General features: G+C 51.7%; 2 protein-coding genes across 7 annotated transcripts in view; one reads left to right on the top strand and one right to left on the bottom strand.

The window, feature by feature from the left end:
* LOC138498479 (zinc finger protein 84-like) overlaps positions 1-8,738 on the bottom strand; it is a 51,640-nt gene extending 42,902 nt beyond the window's left edge. For 3 of the 6 annotated variants that reach the window (XM_069622232.1, XM_069622234.1, XM_069622233.1), the window contains exon 1: positions 8,621-8,738. The gene's annotated coding sequence lies outside the window, so the exon portion shown is untranslated. Of the gene's footprint in view, positions 1-6,405; positions 6,710-8,620 lie in introns of those variants that run through there. The other 3 variants (XM_069622236.1, XM_069622237.1, XM_069622235.1) reach the window with 1 other exon arrangement.
* Positions 1-13,218, top strand: part of LOC138498495 (zinc finger protein 850-like) — a gene marked incomplete in the record, with an annotated part of 1,369,857 nt that overhangs the window by 651,280 nt on the left and 705,359 nt on the right.

Below are 13,218 nucleotides of genomic sequence, written 5' to 3'. Positions count from 1 at the left end.
ATAGCGATGAAGATAAAAATGAATTGAGAAAAATATTTATGGAGTTTAAAGATGTCTTTGCCAAAGATGCTTATGATTGCGGCCTAATTTACATGTTGCCACATTACCGGAAGGGTGTAGTAGAAGCCCAGTATTTGTGCGCCAGTGTAGATTGCCACTGGCATGTTTGGAGTCACTAGCGGAAATAACTAAAAATGTGGAGTCTCGGGGAATTCTCAGGCCTATTCATAGCACATCCAACACACCTATTTTAGGTGTGTTAAAGCCAAATGGTCAATGGCGCCTGTGTGCAGATTTGAGAGAATTTAATAAGAGTGTGGCAGTGGCATTCATTGATCAAGGCCTGGCTCAAGTGCATGGCTCAAAAGAGTTTACTATATTAGATCTCACACCTGGATATTGGTGTGTGCCACTGGCAGAGGAGATTCAGAATTTATTTTCATTTGATAAGACCCAATACACATGGGTTAGAACTCCATTCGGGTATGTCAATAGTGGAGTGAATTTGGAATATTTTTGAGAAATGCCATGCCTGATGCAGCGGAAAGAGGAACCATAGTTTATGTGGATGATGTCCTGATAAAAAAATGAAAGCTTGAAAAAGCCATTTTGATGAAATAAGACATGTTCTTGGCCAATTGCAAAAAGCAGGCGCCATTACAAAAAGCACAATGGTGCAAGAAAAAGGTGAATTTTCTAGGCCACGAAGTGACTGAACATGGATTAAACCCACAAAAGAAGAAAGTAGAGGCCATACAAAAAATAAAAAAGATCCTAAAAGTGTGAAAGGGTTAAAGAGTTTATTAGGAATGACGGGCTATAACAAATTTCATTGAAAATTATGCTGAAATTACTCAACCATTGACTAAACTACTGAAGCTGAATACACCTTGGAAGTGGGAAAAAGAGCAGTCTGATGCAGTTGCTAAATTAAAGGAATGTCTTGTAATGTTTAGCATACCCCATAAAGGATAGGGATTTCTTTATAGAAATAGGTTTTTCTGAACCTTGTATGTCAGCAGTTTTATCACAAAAATATGATTGGAATCACAAAACCATTGCTTATGAAAGTAAGGCGTTTTCTCAAGTTGAAATTAAATTCAGTGACTGTGAAAAGGCACTTTTGACCACTGTGTGGGCGCTACAGCATTTCCGCCCCATTGTTCAGGGAGAAAAGGCGATTATTGAGACGAATCATCAACCTTTGCAATTTTTAGAGAGTAAAAGAATCAGGTCAGGTAACCTAGCACAGTCCAGAATCACTTCATGGACGCTAGCATTACAGGGTTTTCGTGTAGAAGCGAGATATGGCCAAAATAAAAAGAGCCCAGTTGCTCAAGGTTTGGCAGATCTACATGACTGTGCAGCTGAACATGTGTCAAATGAAGTAGAAGTGGAATCTAATTTACAGGAGTTTGGACAGTCACCACATAAAGCTTTTGATGAAAGAACATGCAAGGATTTGCCAACTGTATATGTTGATGGTTGTGCTTTTCACATTGAAAATGACAGTAACAAACAATTGGTGCCAGGAATAGGAAATGTGAAAGCATTCCCAGTATAGGGATGGGAATTGGGGCTAGGAGCAGTCAAGTAGCAGAATTGGCAGCCATTTATAAAGCAATTACTACTGCAGTTGGGAATAAATTTAATGAAATTGTCCTGGTGACTGATTCGGATTATGCACGAAATAGCTTTGTGGAATATTTACCTGACTGGAAAGCGAGAGGCATGATTACATACAATAAAAAGCCACTTAAAAATGGAAAAATGATACAAGCCATAGACAAATTGGTGTCAGAGAATGATTTTACAATATACTGGAGGAAAATCAGCGGGCATTTAAAGAACCCAGGAGAGGATAAGGAGGGAAATGATAAGGCAGATCATTTAGCTAAAATTGGGGCTGTGATGGGAGAGTTGTTACCTATTGAACTTGGAGAAATATAAATGGATGCAGTTACACGGTCAAAAGCTCAAAAAGAGGTAGATCAACCAGTAGTGCAATGGAGTTATGATACACCAGATCAAGATCTGATTGAGGCACAAAAGGATGATCCAATTTTGGGAATCTATTATAATAATTTGATAGACCCTGAACAAAATCAGTTGACAGAAAATGATTGTGTGGGAAAAGTAAGAGTTGAGGGTGCTATTAAAGAATAAAAAATGAGTTAGACTACAGGATGGACTAATGACTAGGGAGTACATAACAGGACAAATACAGTGGGTGATACCCCTTTCATTCAGAGGGTTAATGCTACACCATGCACATGATGCAATAACTGCAGGCCACAGAGGTTCACAAAAAACACTAGAGATACTGAAAGATTATGCTTACTGGCCACATATGTCCCAAGATGTGGAATTATATACTAGAGGATGTCTAATATGTGCCCAATTTAAACCTGCTTCACCAATGCATAGAGCCCCACTAATGAAAAGAGGCTCAACTCTTCCATGGTCAGATTTGCAAATAGACTATGTAGGGCCTGTAAAGAGGCCGAGCAGGGGGAACTGGTATATTTTGAGTGTGGTCTGTTTGATGTCAAAATGGATAGAGTGCATTCCTGCACCAGATTGCAGTGCGCAAACAGCAGCTACACTACTGGTAAATCATATTTTCAAGATTTGGGTTACCACAAAGAATATAATCAGATAGAGGAAGTTATTTCACAAGCGCTCTAATGAGTAAGGTGTGGCAAATACTGGGAGTGAAAAGAAAACTACATATTGCATACAGAGCCGCCTCTTCTGGGGTGTTGAACGCTGTAATAGGTCTGTTGTGGATGTATTAAAGAAGTTTGTAGCAGAGGCAGGTTCCAGCTGGGATTTACGTTTACCTCTGGTTTTGATGGCAATCAGATCAACTCCTGCCAAAGCAACAGGTATCAGCCCTCATGAGGTATTGACAGGTAGGAAAATGGTGTTGCCACAACACCTGCTATACAGGACACATGAGCAGACACTTGTAAGTGCATCTACAGTTCATGAATACATGGATGAGCTGAGGAAGCATTTACAACATGCATTTGCTTTTGTGCAGCGGAATCTAGGAAGGGCTGCTGACAGTGCAAAGTCATATTATGATAAAAAGACATTGGTGAAAGAGTATTGTGTGGGGGATCAGGTGTATAAATTTCATTTTGGAAAAGGTAAATTGAAAAATTCTAAATTTTTGGCAGCCTGGCAAGGGCCATTTCAAATTATAGATAAGATTTCTCCCGTGGTGTACAAAATTTTGAAAACTGAAGTTGAAACAGTAACAGAACAGTTTGTTCACGTAAATCAAATTAAACCCTGGCACCCTTAACATGAGGTAAAGAGGCTTGAGCGTGTAGAAACAGATAAAGCCCCTTAAATACATGAAAGAAGATACATGAGTCTATTCATAGGGCAGTGACAGAGAAATAAAAATGTAAGTGATTGTTGTAATAGATGGCAACAAAAAGACTATAGGTGATTATCATTAAAAGAGGGTTGAAACTGGTTTTATTTTTACAAAGCTGAAATATGTTGAATGATCAATGATGCTTTATGTATATTTGTTTTCTTTAACATGTGCTTAGTTTCGGAAGGTGAAAAGAAAAGGGCGGAAGGTCTTGCAAAAGCACATGTGTATTTTTTTGGTAAAAGGGTGAAATTAATATTGTGCTATATACAAACAGGGTAATTCATAGAATTTCGCACAAAAGTGGCGCACGCGGCTGGCGCACAGTGTCCCCGTGCGTTACACTGTGCCAGCCGCGTGCGATAAAATCTATTTCTTCGCACAGCGTATTCATGGATTTTAGCCTCCAAAACCAGCTGTGGCGCAGCGACCCTGCAGCAGCGCCAGCCACGACCCCAAGCACGCCCTCGCGCAACGAAAAGCCACCAAAATTCCCAATTCATCGCAAAGGGCTGCGCTAACCCTAGACCAGTCCACAGGGCTGCCAAGCGGGGAACATGTATTTCATTGGTTCGCGGGAAGTTTCACACGCGATAGCCCCGGGTACGTGTACATCAGGGGTGCGCTGTAAGTTCCACATGCGATTGCCCTGGCCACGTGTATTTCTGGGTGCGTGGGAAGTTCCACACGCGATTGTCCGTGGTGCTGTATTTCAGGTTGCGCGTGAAGTTTTCACACGATTTCAGCAGGGTACGTGTATTCCAAGGTGCGCAGGAAATTCCACACGCGAATCCAGCAGCCTATGTGTATTCCGGGGGTGCGGGGCAGTCCTACACGTGAATCAGCTGTGTGGGTCCTCCCAGCTGTTCACCCGACACCCTCCACAGCCCCTGCAGGCGGCCCACACCACAGGGGACTACCCTGCACATGTCCCGCAGGCAGCCCATCCACCATGGCCATGCCCCCCAGCCAACCCACATGTCACCTTGCACCACTGCCCACCAACGCATGTCTCCCACCACCCCCACCCCCCCAGCAGTGCAGGGGCACCCTCCACCAGGCCCCCACTCATGTCCCCCTGCACCCCCACCCCCCAGCAGTGCAGGGCCCCCCTCCACCAGGCCCCCACTCATGTCCCCCTGCACCCCACCCCCCAGCAGTGCAGGGCCCCCCCTCATGTCCCCCTGCACCCCCACCAGTGCAGGGCCCCCCTCCACCAGGCCACCACTCATGTCCCCCTGCACCCCCACCCCCCCCAGCAGTACAGGGGCACCCTCCACGAGGCCCCCACTCATGTCCCCCTGCACCCCCACCCCCCAGCAGTGCAGGGCCCCCCTCCACCAGGCCCCCACTCATGTCTCCCACCACCCCCACCCCCCAGCAGTGCAGGGCCCCCTCCACCAGGCCCCCACTCATGTCCCCCTGCACCCCCACCCCCCAGCAGTGCAGGGCCCCCCTCCACCAGGCCCCCACTCATGTCTCCCACCACCCCCACCCCCCAGCAGTGCAGGGGCACCCTCCACCAGGCCCCCACTCATGTCTCCCACCACCCCCAGCAGTGCAGGGCCCCCCTTCATGTCCCCCTGCACCCCCACCCCCCAGCAGTGCAGGGCCCCCCTCATGTCCCCCTGCACCCCCACCCCCCAGCAGTGCAGGCCCCCCCCCTCCACCAGGCCCCCACTCATGTCCCCCTGCACCCCCACCAGTGCAGGGCCCCCCTCCACCAGGCCCCCACTCATGTCCCCCTGCACCCCCACCCCCCAGCAGTGCAGGGCCCCCCTCCACCAGGCCCCCACTCATGTCTCCCACCACCCCCACCCCCCAGCAGTGCAGGGCCCCCTCCACCAGGCCCCCACTCATGTCTCCCACCACCCCCACCACCCAGCAGTGCAGGGCTCCCCTCCACCAGGCCCCCACTCATGTCCCCTTGCACCCCCACCCCCCCTTGCCACCATGCATCAACCTCCCAGGCGCAGGGCTTACGCCATCTTGCACCCCCACAACCACCTTCTCCAGGTATGTTGGGAGGTGGCACTGCAAACTCCTCACAGCTAATATACCAGCACTGGCTACTGAGGAGAACACTAGGGAATAACCCACGGCAACACGCGGAGGCCTGAGTACTACTGACAACTCACCAGAAATTATCACACCAGTTGCTTAAGTAGCAAAATAAAACCAAATGGGTACGGAAGAAGACCTGCACCTGTTATGATAGCACGAAAAGGGTCACACTCTGGATAAACACCAAGGCTCCATATAACAGCCTGGGGCAGCTTACAGGAAGCTGGACAACAAACTATGAACCGCAGCACTGTACAGTGGAGAACGGGCACCATTCATGATCTTGCATAATTCTAAACATGCACGTGGAGAGCGGATATTGCCTTGCATTGATTGCAGTATCGGTCACAGACTCGGAGGGGGGCGAAATCTGTATAATGGAAAGCCACGAGCAGGGAATACCCAATGTATTTGTTGCAGGCAATGTCACTGCACCGTGGTTGACAGAGCTGAGTCCATAACCAATCCCAAGTGGCGAGGGCAATACATCTGATAATCCACTCTCAGTGAAAGACGCAAGAATACCCAACAGGGGAAAAGATCCAAATTGAGACCCAAGATACAGGAGAGGGCACAGCCCACGGACCCGTAGATCCATACCCACAATAAATACTACACCTATAACTGATGTGATCCACCACTGAGAATCCCACGTCAAAAGGATACACAGCCGGACATGACAAGGGGCAATAAAGGAAACAGAAGGGGCCCTATGGATGCTTACACCAACGCCACAATGGAAGATGGAGGGGCGAGGGCACAGCAAACAGACTCCTTGAATACACACACAACCACAGGGAGACCGACCACAAACTTACCAACACCCATCCAGCCACTCTAACCTCCCCAGCGCCGAACACACACGGCCCCCGCCAGCAACAACACACAGCACCTGTACAGAAACGGATGCCACTCTCGTAAACCCCCCCCCCCCCCCCCCAACGCCTCACCCTTCTTCCTCGCAGCGCTTCCTCATCCTCCTCCCGAGATGCCGGAATCTGCGACGAAATTCCTGTCAGAGGAAAGGTTCTACCCTCTGCTCCGGAACCGCTTCATTCATTGCTCCGAAAAATGCACAATGATGACGTATGATGTCACGTGAGGAAGAGTGGGAGGGCCGTTGCTATTCGTCTTCTTCATTATCGAATGCGTGGGCGGACCCACGCAGGCGCTTCCCCATCCTAAAGGATGATGTGCACCAACCCCACCAATCAACACACAGGCCACACTTCCACACAAACCACCAGCTACCCAACCACAAACAACCACACCCCCAATCCAACACCACCAGCCACCCCACCGCAAACACACCCCCCACCACTGAAAACACCACCCAACGAGCCCCGGAGACCGGCGCGCAGACCGGCGAGACCCCGGCCCGTACGCCTACACATGCGCTTCAGGCGAGGCACTGCGCGCTGACGCCCACCCACCACGACCAACCCGAGCGACACCCACACTTCCACACGAACCTCCAGCCACCTAACCACCACCCCCAATTCCACACCACCAGCCACCCAACCGCAAACAACCACACCGCACCAATCCACACCAACAGCTACCCTACCGCAAACAAACGCCCCCCACCAACTCACACCCCGTCCCCTGCTCCGCCAACTACCCGCCACTACCAAACGCATCCGCGCAACACCACTCAACAGCCCAACCACCCTCCTGAAACATGGCGGCCGCACTTCAGCCCTAGCGACCAATTCAGTGTGTCGCCCGGGCCGTTGCTATTGCCAGTTTCTCGAAGGAAACCAGCCACGACCGTAGGATGTCACGCGAGGAAGAATGGGCGGGCCGTTGCTATGGCCCTTTTCTCGGATGGGGAATGGCCACTAATGCAAGGGTAGCGACTAGTTCCCGTCCGAAAAGGACCATAGCAACGGCCCGCCCACTCTTCTTCACGTGACCTATGATGTCATTCGTGTGATTTTCGGAGCAGTGAAGCGGTTCCAGGGCTGAGTGGGAATTCTGAACGCTCTGGCTGCCAGTGCAAGTACAACCGGACCCGGCCAGCCTTTTGCTTCCAGCGGATGGGGTGGGCATTTTCCTTGGGACCTTGCCTGCCTTTGGTTTGCAGCGTTTAGCGTGGGCATTTTATTTTGGATACCCGGGAATGTTTCTACGAGACACGGGAACGTTTCTACGAGACCCTGGAGCATCTGACTTTATCTTAGCTGAGCGGCAAGGCTCTGGCTGCAAGAACAGCAGCAATCTGTGTGCTCTTGGTCTCAAGAACAGCAACAATCCGTGTGCTCTTGGTCTCAAGAACAGCAGAAATCTATGTGGCAGCAATCCATGTGCTCTTCAGTGTGAATGAGCTCGTTCCCATTAGACAAGAGGACCTTTCTGCCTCTCCAGGTTGGAGGGCTGTTTCTCTAATAGCTGCTTCAGTGTGAGTGGGCTAGTTCCCATTAGACGAGAGGACCTTTCTGCCTCTGCAGGTCAGAGGGCCATTTCTGGGAATTGCTGCACCTGTTATGATAGCACGGAAAGGGTCAAACTCTGGATAAACACTAAGACTCCATATAGCATAATGTCCACATAACACAAAGAGCCTGGGGCAGCTCACAGGAAGCTAGACAATGAACTGAACCGCAGCACTGTACAGTGGGGAACGGGCACCGTTCATGATCTTGCATGATTCTAAACACGCACGTGGAGAGCGGATATTGCCTTGCATTGATTGCAGTATCGGGCACAGACTCGGAGGGGGGGCGGAATCTGTATAATGGAAAGCCACGAGCAGGGAATACCCAATGTATTTGTTGCAGGCAATGTCACTGCACCGTGGTTGACAGAGCTGAGTCCAGAACCCATCCCAAGTGGCAATAAATCTGATAATCCACAAGAAAACCCCACAAGCGCCCAACAGGGGAAAAGATCCAGGAGAGGGCACAACCCACGGACCCGTAGATCCACACCCACAATAAATACTACACCTATTACTGATGTGATTCACCAGCGAGAATCCCACGTCAAAAGGATACACACAGCCGGACATGACAAGGGGCCCTATGGATGCTTACAGCAACGCCACAATGGAAGATGGAGGGGGGGATATGGAGATATACACACACACACACACTCTCTAACCTCCCCAGCGGAGCCTGTACAGGAGCGGCTGCCACTCTCGTAGCCCCCCACCCAATATCTCACCCTTCTTCCTCGCAGTGCTCCCTCCTCCTCCAGTCCCCAGATGCTGCAATTTTCGATGAAGTTCCTGTTAGAGGAAAGGCTCTAGTACCCTCTGCTCCGGAACCGCTTCATTCATTGCTCCGGAAAAAGCATGATGATGACGTACGATGTCACGTGAGCAAGAGTGGGCGGCCCGTTGCTATGGCCCGTTTCTCGGATGAGAATAGCCAGTAATACCCGAAGTATGCGCAGGAAAAGAAACAAACTGCGCATGCTCAAGGATCACACAAGGCGCAGGCTGAGCGCTGAGAAAAAGTATGCACAGGAAAAGGATCAAACTGCACATGCTTAAGTATCTAGACATATGCAGAGGTGTAAACATGGCGGCGCTGAGACAACAATAGCACGTGCTGAGCGCTGAGAGAGAATCACCAAAGTATGCCCAGGAAAAGGAACAAACTGCGCATGCTCAAGTATCAAGACCTATGCAGAGGTGTAAACATTGCACGTGCTGAGCGCTGAGCGAGAATCACCAAAGTATGCGCAGGAAAAGGAACAAACTGCGCATGCTCAAGGATCACACAAGGCGCAGGCTGAGCGCTGAGAGAAAGTATGCACAGGAAAAGGATCAAACTGCGCATGCTGAAGTATCAAGACCTATGCAGAGGTGTAAACATGGCGGGCGCTGAGACAATAATAGCACGTGCTGAGCCCTGAGAGAGAATCACCAAAGTATGCGCAGGAAAAGGAACAAACTGCGCATGCTGAAGTATCAAGACCTATGCAGAGGTGTAAACATGGCACGTGCTGAGCGCTAAGCGAGAATCACCAAAGTATGCGCAGGAAAAGGATCAAACTGCGCATACTCAAGGATCAAGACCTATGCAGAGGTGTAAACATGGCGGGCGCTGAGACAACAATAGCACGTGCTGAGCCCTGAGAGAGAATCACCAAAGTATGCCCAGGAAAAGGAACAAACTGCGCATGCTCAAGGATCAAGACCTATGCAGAGGTGTAAACATGGCGGGCGCTGAGACAACAATAGCACGTGCTGAGCCCTGAGAGAGAATCACCAAAGTATGCCCAGGAAAAGGAACAAACTGCACATGCTTAAGTATCTAGACATATGCAGAGGTGTAAACATGGCGGCGCTGAGACAACAATAGCACGTGCTGAGCCCTGAGAGAGAATCACCAAAGTATGCGCAGGAAAAGGAACAAACTGCGCATGCTGAAGTATCAAGACCTATGCAGAGGTGTAAACATGGCGGCGCTGAGACAACAATAGCACGTGCTGAGCCCTGAGAGAGAATCACCAAAGTATGCGCAGGAAAAGGAACAAACTGCGCATGCTGAAGTATCAAGACCTATGCAGAGGTGTAAACATTGCACGTGCTGAGCGCTGAGCGAGAATCACCAAAGTATGCGCAGGAAAAGGATCAAACTGCGCATGCTCAAGGATCAGTCATGGCACTGCGCATGCTCAAGGATCAGTCATGGCACGTGCTGAGCGCTGAGAGAGAATCACCAAAGTATGCCCAGGAAAAGGAACAAACTGCGCATGCTCAAGTATCAAGACCTATGCAGAGGTGTAAACATTGCACGTGCTGAGCGCTGAGTGAGAATCACCAAAGTATGCGCAGGAAAAGGATCAAACTGCGCATACTCAAGGATCAGTCATGGCACGTGCTGAGCGCTGAGAGAGAATCACCAAAGTATGCCCAGGAAAAGGAACAAACTGCGCATGCTCAAGGATCAAGACCTATGCAGAGGTGTAAACATGGCGGGCGCTGAGACAACAATAGCACGTGCTGAGCCCTGAGAGAGAATCACCAAAGTATGCCCAGGAAAAGGAACAAACTGCGCATGCTCAAGGATCAGCCATGGCACATGCTGAGCGCTGAAAGTATGCACAGGAAAAGGATCAAACTGCGCATGCTCAAGGATCAGCCATGGCACATGCTGAGCGCTGAGAGAAAGTATGCGCAGGAAAAGGATCAAACTGCGCATGCTCAAGGATTAGTCATGGCACGTGCTCAGCGCTGAGAGAGAATCACCAAAGTATGCGCAGGAAAAGGATCGCGAGACGCACATTGCTAGTTCCCATCCGAGAAACGGACCATAGCAACGGACCGCCCACTCAAAAGTCACGTGACTTCCCGACGACATCAATGTGATTTTCCGGAGCAATGAAGCGGTTCCGGGTTAATTTCACTGAGCTGGAACTCGGGGAGGCTCTGGCTGCAAGAGCAGCAGGCCTCGCGGGAAGGAAGGCTCTGGGCGCCAGGTTCAAGAGCAGCAGGCCTCACGGGAAGGAAGGCTCTGAGCCACAACTCCTTGCGTAGAACCAACAACCGGCGCGCGGTGCATTGTTCTTTCATAGGGTTCCACAGCTCTACATGGGACTGTGCTGTGGGCGTCGGTACCCACACACCTGTGCAGTCCCGGGAGGCCTGAATGGTGCCTGCCCAGGCTACTGCCTTGGCCTCTCCTGCTTCCTATCATAAGACATGCGTTGCATTGTCCTTTCATGGGGTTCTACAGCTCTACATGGGACTGTGCGGTGGGCGTCTGTACCCATCCCCACCTGTGACTAGGTCCCCATCCCCGGGAGGCCTGAATAGTACCTGGGCCAGGCCACTTCCCCAGCCTCTCCTGCTTCATATCATCCGGTGTGTGTGGCATTGTCCTTCATGGGGTTCTGCAGCTGTACATGGGACTGTGCTCTGGGCGTCTGTACCCACCCACCTGTGAGGTCTCCGGGAGGCCTGCATGGGCCTGGCCAGGCCACTGCCCCGGCCTCTCCTGCTTCCTATCATACATCCATGCATTGCATTGTCCTTTAATAGGGTTCTACAGCTCTACATGGGACTGTGCTGTGGGCGTCTGTACCCACCCACCTTTGAGATCCCCGGGAGACCTGAATGGTACCTGGGCCCGGCCAGGCCACTGCCCCAGACTCTCCTGCTTCTTATCATCCGGCGTGCGTGGGATTGCCCTTTCATGGGGGTCTACAGCTCTACATGGGACTGTGCTGTGGGCGTCTGTACCCGCTCACCCTTGAGGTCCCCGGGAGACCTGAATGGTGCCTGGGCCCGTCCAGGCCACTGCCCCGGACTCTCCTGCTTCCTATCATCCGGCGTGCGTGGGATTGCCCTTTCATGGGGTTCTACAGCTCTACATGTGACTGTGCTGTGGGCGTCTGTACCCACCCACTTGTGAGGTCCCCGGAGGCGTGGGTGGTGCCTGGGCCCGGCCACTGTCCGGGCCTCTCCCGGCATGCGTTACATTGTCCTATCATAGGGTTTCACAACTCTACATGGGACTGTGCTGTGGGCATCTGTACACACACACCTGTGCAGTCCCCGGAGGCCTGAATGGTGCATGCCCAGGCCACTGCCTTGGCCTCTCCTGCTTCCTATCATAAAACGTGTGTTGCATTGTCCTTTTGTAGGGTTCTACAGCTCTACATGGGACTGTGCGGTGAGCGTCTGTACCCACCCCAACCTGTGACTAGGTCCACCATCCCGGGAGGCCTGATTAGTACCTGGGCCAGGCCACTACCCCAGCCTCTCCTGCTTCATATCATCCAGCGTGCGTTGCATTGTCCTTCATGGGGTTCTGCAGCTGTACATGGGACTGTGCTCTGGGCGTCTGTACCCACCCACCTGTGAGGTCCCCGGGAGGCCTGCATGGGCCTGGCCAGGCCACTGCCCCCGCCTCTCCCGCTTCCTATCATCCGGCGTGTGTTGCATTGTCCTTTCATAGGATTCTCCAGCTCTACATTCGACTGTGCTGTGGGCGTCTGTCCCCACCCACCTGTGAGGTCCCAGGGAGCCCTGAATGGTGCCTGGGCACGGCCAGACCACTGCTCCGGGCTCTCATGCTTCCTATTATGTGATGTGCGTTAAATTTTCCTTTAATGGGGTTCTACGACTCTACCTGGGACTGACTGTGCTGTGGGCGTCTTTACCCACCCACCTGTGAGGTCCCTGGGGGAGTGGGTGGTGCCTGGACACGGCCAGGCCACTGCCCCGGCCTCTCCTTCTTCCTACCATCCGATGTGCTCTGCATTGTCCTTTCGTGGCGTTCTACAGCTCTACATGGGACTGTGCTTTGGGCGTCTGTACCCACCCACCTGTGTGGTCCCCGGGAGACCTGAATGGTGCCTGGGTCCGGCCAGGCCACTGCCCCGGCCTCTCCTGCTTTTTGTCATCCGGCATGTGTGGCATTGTCCTATCATAGGGTTCTACAGCTCTACATTGGACTGTGCTGTGGTCGTCTGTACCCGCCCACCTGTGTGGTCCCCGGGAGACCTGAATGGTGCCTGGGTCCGGCCAGGCCATTGCCCCGGCCTCTCCTGCTTTCTGTCATCCGGCGTGTATGGCATTGTCCTATCATAGGGTTCTACAGCTCTACATGGGACTGTGCTGTGGGCGTCTGCCCCTACCCACCTGTGAGGTCCCCGGGAGGTCTGAATGGTGCCTGGGCCCGGCCAGACCACTGCTCCGGCCTCTCCTGCTTCCTATCATATGACGTGCGTTGCATTTTCCTTTCATGGGGTTCGAGAGCTGTGCATGGGACCGTGCTGTGGGCGTCTGTACCCACCCACTTGTGAGG

Source organism: Ambystoma mexicanum, chromosome 5q (assembly GCF_040938575.1).
Source record: "Ambystoma mexicanum isolate Mex_15411 chromosome 5q, UKY_AmexF1_1, whole genome shotgun sequence".
NCBI lineage: Eukaryota > Metazoa > Chordata > Amphibia > Caudata > Ambystomatidae > Ambystoma > Ambystoma mexicanum.
The sequence above is the reverse complement of the archived record's forward strand: the minus strand, read 5'-3'. Positions and strand labels throughout refer to the sequence as shown.